The sequence below is a fragment of the Athene noctua genome, chromosome 5 (genome assembly GCF_965140245.1).
Source record: "Athene noctua chromosome 5, bAthNoc1.hap1.1, whole genome shotgun sequence".
In the NCBI taxonomy this organism is placed as follows: Eukaryota; Metazoa; Chordata; class Aves; order Strigiformes; family Strigidae; genus Athene; species Athene noctua.
In genome coordinates, this window is record NC_134041.1 from 19,045,619 (window position 1) to 19,052,964 (window position 7,346).

Here is a 7,346-nt window from a genome sequence, read left to right on the forward strand (position 1 = left end):
GAATGATCTGGGATTGGAAAGGATGAGAGCTCTTAAAAGTATAAATTTCATGCAATTCTGCTGTGAGGGTAGTAACCTCTCACAGAGGGATCAGGCACATCGCTGGGGATATAACTCCTCAATCATCACCTCAAGCTTTGTCTTTCAAGCTTAAATTTGAGACAATTTTATTAACACAAACGATTGTGCTGCAATTCATTTTAGTCAGAAGTGCTTTGGGTTTGCTTAGATGATGAAGGGTATGGACACATTATAGCTTGCAATTGTGTTAGAGCAGTTCAAAAAGTTCTTAAGTCTCAGCTGATGCACAATAATTAATAACACGCACCTCCTCCTAGCCAGCTGCAATGTAGAGTCAGCCCAGCTTGCAAAAATGTAGAGGGTTTAAAAATTCAACTTATGCTGAAATAAGCCATTACAAAATCAGAAGAAGATTGTTTTCTCAGGAATTGAAGTAGTGTAAGAACACTACTTCAACAAAATCCATTCAGTATGAAGGTAAGGCTATAAATGCATCTTTTCCACCCATAGTTTCTCACATAACCCAATGAAGACACAGTCAGTGTGGGGAACATCTAAACCTTTCAATACACACAAAAGGGGCACTTACATTCTCTGGAGTCAATCATATGACAGCAGTACTGCCACACTATAGCTGCACTTGAAAATTACTGCCACAGATTCTGTCCAAGCTATGACAAATTATGTGATTTAACATATTTTACACAGCAGAAATCACATCCCTAATTTATGACTAAACACATAAGATTTTATCACGTACTGTTGCTTTAGGTGAACATTAGAGAATCTCCTAGAAAATAAAAGGCCCTTTCCTGACATACTCAAAGAGGGTATCCCACGAAGGAAAAGAAAAAAGTGAAATTCGGGCTCAATATGTTTTGTTTCTCCTGTTCTTTGCACCCTAGTTGGCTCTAATAACCACAAACTTTACACAAATTTAGTGCTGATACGGAGTATCAGCCTCCTGGGGAGCATTAAAAAAAATACTGAACAGCCCAGTCTTTGCAACCTATTTAAATCTTTGGTTCCAAAAAGCATGCTGAGAATTTGGTTCTGATAGTTTTACATACCATGAAAAGAGCCCCCTTTTCCATGTCAGGGGAGTTTGTAAATTTTTTTTTTTTTCCATTCTCTCTGTATGCCTAAAAATCATGGGGTGGGACAAACAACTGATATGTGCTTGAACTCTTCAGAATAATGCATTGAAGTCCTATATAAGGAAAACCACACACCAGTCTTTAAGTAACCGAGGACTTATTTTCATGCTCAGTGTACAGAGGAATGGGTGCTTTCACAGAATACCCTCCCCTTCATAGCAGAGCAGTCCCAACCTCTGTATTCAGGTGTGGTCTCTGGAAGCACAGAAGTAAGCTGCCCATCACAAATGAAGTCCTGACCAGACAAATTATTTTGAGAAGGCAATTAGTGAAGGGAATATAGGTAAAGAAATAACTTAGAAGAACAAGAGTAAGAAGATATCCCTTACTGACCCAATGAACAGTGAGGCTAGGTGGTAGCAAAGCAGCTGGAGAGATACATTTGTTTTTGGTGAGAAGATGAAGTGCCAAAAGTGAGAGCAATGCAGAGAAGACTGCTCACCTGCAGGCTGGCAGACACCAGGAGAGGCAGCAGCAGGTGTATAGGGAGTATCTCACCATCTGAATGTCAGAAATAATTGACTCAATTGTAATGAAAGAGTTCAGAAATTAATTTTCAGGGAGAGCAATAAGTAGTTGCCAGCTCCATCAGCAGCTGATGTAATATGGCTCCAATGAGGGATCATTCTGCAATAGTTCCTTGGTTGGACACTAGCTGAAGGCTGAGTTAATGAAGTGTGAGATTTCTCTAGCAAGTGAGACCGCTCTAATGGGTGAGAAAGGCAGCAGTAATCAGGAACAGTGCAGCTTTCTGGGAAGGATTAATTTTTTCACTGTCGTTTCCTGTATGTGCCAAAGACCTGCCAGTATAACTTTCATGGGTACTCTGTCACAGAGGCTGAGATAAACATAGTTATAAATAACTGGGAAAACAACACAAGGACTTAAATGAATAGCATAGGACAATGACACTTTCTTATCACTTACCCTGATGGAAGCATAAGGCAACTCTGTTGAAGTCAGTAGAGTTATCCCAAATTTACAGTGGTATCCGAGAGCCAAATTTGGCCTATAAATTAAAGCAGCAGTCATCAACTTCAGTGTCTGTGTCTTGCTGGGATGCAGACCTGACTCCTGTAATCACATACAGATTTATCCATATGCTCCTAACAGATTAGGCTGCTTAAATCAGAATACATGCTGGATCTACCTAGATATTTTAGACCCTATACAAGTACTTTGCACTTTTGCCAGAAATACAAAGTTGTCCAAGTAAAGTTAGTCCAGTCACCAGGACATCTTGCACACTTCCATAAGAATCCAAACAGGTTTTGGCCTCAACACATGCACCTGAATAGAACATTATATTAAATATAAACTTGATTTTGCAGAGCTGCCTTGTACAACAGTATGCTCAGAATGAAGTTTTTAGGTGTACTGAGAGAAACAAAAGCTTAATCAATAGCCAAAATTCAAAACAAGCTGCCTAAACTCCAACTCTTTGTAGTTTTAATAACAATAAATCAAATTTGTTAGGAAACAACCTGCTGGTCTTCATTTTTATGCTACTATGCATTTATAAAATATATTTGTTTTTTAATTTAAGTAATGGAACTGTAGAGCAAAGGAAAGTGTGCATACCGCAGAGTCCTTAACCAGACCTACTATTTATGTATCCCTTTTATGCCATAACACAGTAATGACCCAGGATAATTGAAAAAAAATAAACATTTTCATTATCTTAAACTTAAGACTTTAAAGCTAAGACAAGAAAATCAAACCAAAATTGATCTAAACAAAAACACTCATCTTTTTGCATTCCTCCACCTTGTTTTATTGACTAAGAGCAAGTAGATCTATCATAAATAACCATTTGGTGTGTCTTAGCCCTTAGCAGCTGGTCCTTTTTTATACTGATAACTTCCCAGCTAAAACCACTGATAGGGCAGATTTTAGTTAGGGTTGCAGGTGTGTGTCTGACAGTGCTAAAGAGCAAAATGAGGACGTGAGTAGATTATAAAGGCTTCTCTGCTATTCTTTTAAAGTTCTGCTCTTTTGCTTTTCATGTGGGTAACAAGTGAGTTGTGGCTTTCTTGAAAAATAAGGTAAAAAGATGTTTGGTCTGTTCCAAAGGTGGTAGTTCAGCTTTGAATTGTTCAAGGCTAGTAAGGCTGGTTGGTTATGGTAGTTGCTGTAAATCGGAGGTTTTTCAGTATCTAATATTTATATGGTTTGTCTCTACAGTTAATGTTTGTTTGATGTGTCTCAGGAGAGGTCCTAAAAATAATGAAATGCTATTTTATGGGTATCTGTAAGTGGATAGCTGTTCCTCTGAAAGAAGAGATTGTGCTACTTGGAGTAAGAAGGCTGTGCTCTGCTCTGGGTAGCCCTAGTATATCAATCTAAGGGATCCTTCAATATTGTTTATAAAATTTCTATGTGATAATTGACTATTAGCTAAACTGTTAAAAAGGTCTCGAAGAATGAAATGCTCTTAGCATGTAGAGTCTGGTAAACTGTATGCTTCTTTACTGTATTTGGTATGTTAATATTTTTCTGAGCTGCTGTTCCTAACAAGTAGGATGATATATACAGGTTCTATACTGGTAGCTATAATGCTAAGCAACAGTAAGGGGAAATAGTTGCCTATTCAGTAGGCTAGCTAATGTATGCTTTTGGAGAGCTATCAGTGATAGCAAACCATTTTCTCTTAAAAAAGGTTTGATTCTCTTTGATTCTCACAAGATGTGATATTCTTGCCTTGTCTTCTCTAGTGATGTAATTTATGTGAGCTATTTGGCTTTTACTTTTAAACTAAAAACCATATATTAGGTTAGCTAAAAACTTCAAACTGGACCTTGAGGAAGTACTCAAGGCTTCTCTTCTGAGACTGCTTGACCACTGGGACCTGCATCAGCTACTTAAGGACACAGGGGGCTAGGAAGGCATGCTTTGAAAAATATCTAACAATCTAGCTGGCCAGAATGTGGTAACGCTTGCTTCAGTACACAAACTTACCTTAAGCTAGAGTGCTATGTGACTAGGGAGAAGAGGAGGGATTGACCAAAACATAAACCCTTGTCTGTCCTTTGAAGATGCAGTTGACATGGAAATGGGCATACAGTTTTGTTGGCGTGGAAGTTTGTTTCCACAGCATAAATTTAAGGTTTTAAAAGCTAGGCATCTAGGCCCAAGGCACTGTCCTATGTACACAAAACTTCAATCTTCTGGTTTCCTTAGGCACACTTAATACCAAATTTCAGCTTCCTTCAAGACTCTACTGTGTTAATTTATAAAATATTCAAGAAATTAGATGTTGTCTTATGTTCTTATTTCAGTATTAAATATTATTTACCTGGTTTTTATGATGGCATTTTTTTAAGTTCTAACTGTAGTCTTTCCCTTCCTGTCCTCAGTTTCTAGCCTCTGAGCTTCAGATGAGGAAGGTAAACAACTTGTGCTTTATATCACATAGTGTGTTTTTTGGCAAAAAATATCAGAGGAAAATGATAGCATGGCCTAATAGGTGAAAGCAGGTGATGATAGACTTGGCTGAGTTCTGTCTCAGAACTTTTCCCACTTCCTCTAATACTGCCAGTTGTAGGAAAGGCAGATCCTCTGAGTGTCTGGATTTTTCCATTCTGAGTTATATGTATTGGTGAAAAGGTTAGCATTTAGCATGACGTGTGATGGTGTAAACTATATGCACTCTTCTTATCTAAGGTGTAACGTATATGGAGTTCAACTTCAGCTTTCCTATTTCTATTTTAAGCTCTTGGTGGTACAAGAAATGCCTTATAGCAATAGAAATGGTTTATTTTCAGATGCAGCTATATGTTGTTTGCAGGTGGGAGTGTATATTCCTTTAAATATGAAACATATGTTGGCACGGAGAGAATGGATACCACTTAGTTGTTTGTGCATGTTGTTATAAAATCTTTGTATGTCTGCAGTGCTGGAAAGGATGAGGAAATTGCAGCTTCTGCAGCTGTTACTCCCTTTATTTTTGTGCTCTGCTCTTTCCTTTCCTTTCCCTCTTGCTGAAGTACAGAAGTCAACTCAATATTTGGAAGTCCCTTGGCCTTCCAGACTCTAAGTTCAGCATAAAACTTTCTGTGAAGTGTTCTGGTCCTTTCTTGTTTTGGATACTGCTACCTGTTTACATGTCTCCATCTGAATAAAAGACATGCAAAGCTTGAGATTGTGTAGTTGGTAATAAAAACTACACTTGCATTCACTTTTCATATTGGGCAGGTGTTGCTATTTTCCAAGGCATGCGAACTCTCAATGTGTGCAGTAAATGCCAGAAAACAAATGGATGTTGCTTGCACAGCAGGAGAGCGATACGGATGCCTTTATGTGGTACTGCATCAACAGAAGGCGTCTGCTGAGCTTGCCCCTGGCTTGTGCCAGGAGGCAGGCAGGGCTCTGCACTGACTGGAAGAACAATGCCAGTCAGGCTGTTCTCAATACCCCAGACGGTTGGGTTTCCTCTGGGTAGCTAGGGACCTCTCCAAGTACAAAATGAGTGGGGAAAAAGAGCAGATTAGCCTGATACCAGCCTCTCCCCAGAAGAAAATAAGTTGCTGCAAGACTGACAGCCACAAAAATGCAATGCATTTTGTGTTATATTGTTAGTGCCTCAGAATGTGAGACCAAAATGATACTTAGCTAACAGTCTAAAACTGCTAACTTTTCTGTAAGGAAATAGCTGGGACTTCAGTATTTTAAGGGGAGATATTGTGAGTTATGGTGTTTCTAAGCCCCTTAGAAAGGGAAGGAAAGACTGGGAACAGGGGAAAAAGATTAGATTGTGAAGTTACTTCTGAATTAAGAAAGAGACTACGTTCACCACTACAGCATGCTCCAGTACCTACTGCTGTACCAACTAGCTAACTTCAGAGTTAGCACACTGTTATGCACAAGGCAGACTCTATCTTCTCTGTCTGTAGAGTGCAAGCTGTTTTGCACATACTGTACCCTGGCAGTTGAATATCTTATTCCAGGAAAACTAGGTGCCCTTTGGGTTTTAGGAAATTTGCTTTAGAGCAAGTGCTAGATTTGGTCTCATCTGAGGACACTGGTGACAGGATGATTTTTCTCCAATTTAAAATTAACACAGCTTGTTATTTATATGACTTGAAACTAAAACTTCATGCCTAACCTATTAAAATTGTCTTCTCAAGTGAAATCAGTATTATGAAAAATAACAGTAGTTTTGACACGTGCTCTGCTGTGGACTTCAGAACAATCTGACCTTGTACTAAATTTATTACTGATGTAGTTTCTATGTAGGTATGCTAGCTCATAGCCCAAACCTGTTCTTGGAAATAACTTGGGTTTGATACGTTTTCCTTATTTAAGAAAAAAGAGAACTTTTACCTTTTAGGCAGTACTATTCAAGGAAAAGCTAGTCATTCTGTAAATGAATAGACTGAACACATGGGGGAGAAATCAGAACAGCTCTGTAGCTTCAAGAGCTGTTTGAGACAAGGCATGTTTTTGAATTCTGAAATAAAGAACAAAGAGTGTAAGAGTGGTGCATAGATACTATTCTAGTAGTGTGCTAATAGGGAGAAGAAATTAAGACTCTTGACTCAGTGTAACTCAATGATGAGCTAAGAAGGTGGGCAAGGACTGGAACTTCTGTAATCATGCTTGGCGATGGTCTTGCCTAGTTTAGTGCTGGTGTTATGCACCCCAAAATGCAGCCTCTGCCATTTCTAAGTACCTGCAAGTTCTGCTCCAGCACAGCAACACTGTGACAAATTACCATGGTTGCTCCTTGCAGTACTCTTTAAATGATCCAAAACTGTTTGGTAAAGGGAATTAACCTTTTATAGTCCTCTGGTACATAAGGGTCATGTGCAGTGGCAGAAAATACTGTTGTGAATATACACAAATTTGAAAAGCACTATTTCAAAATACACTTATGCTAAAACATTTTATTTTTGTAGGACTTCTATGTGGTGACTTGGCTGAGATGCATGAGAGAATAATACCTAGTTATTGCTGTGTCCTAAGTGAGACTTGCAGTGTGTGCTGTAAAGCTGCTTCTTAAGTTAAACCTCTTCTATAGGATTCCATCTGTGGAGCGGGGGAGGCAGAGGATGTATTCCTTGACTCTAGTGGTCCAGTACATCCAATTATGCATTGTAAAACAGTGTGTTTTGGTTAAACCATAAAGATATGCCTGTGACTGTAGTGTTTACACTCTGCACACAGAAG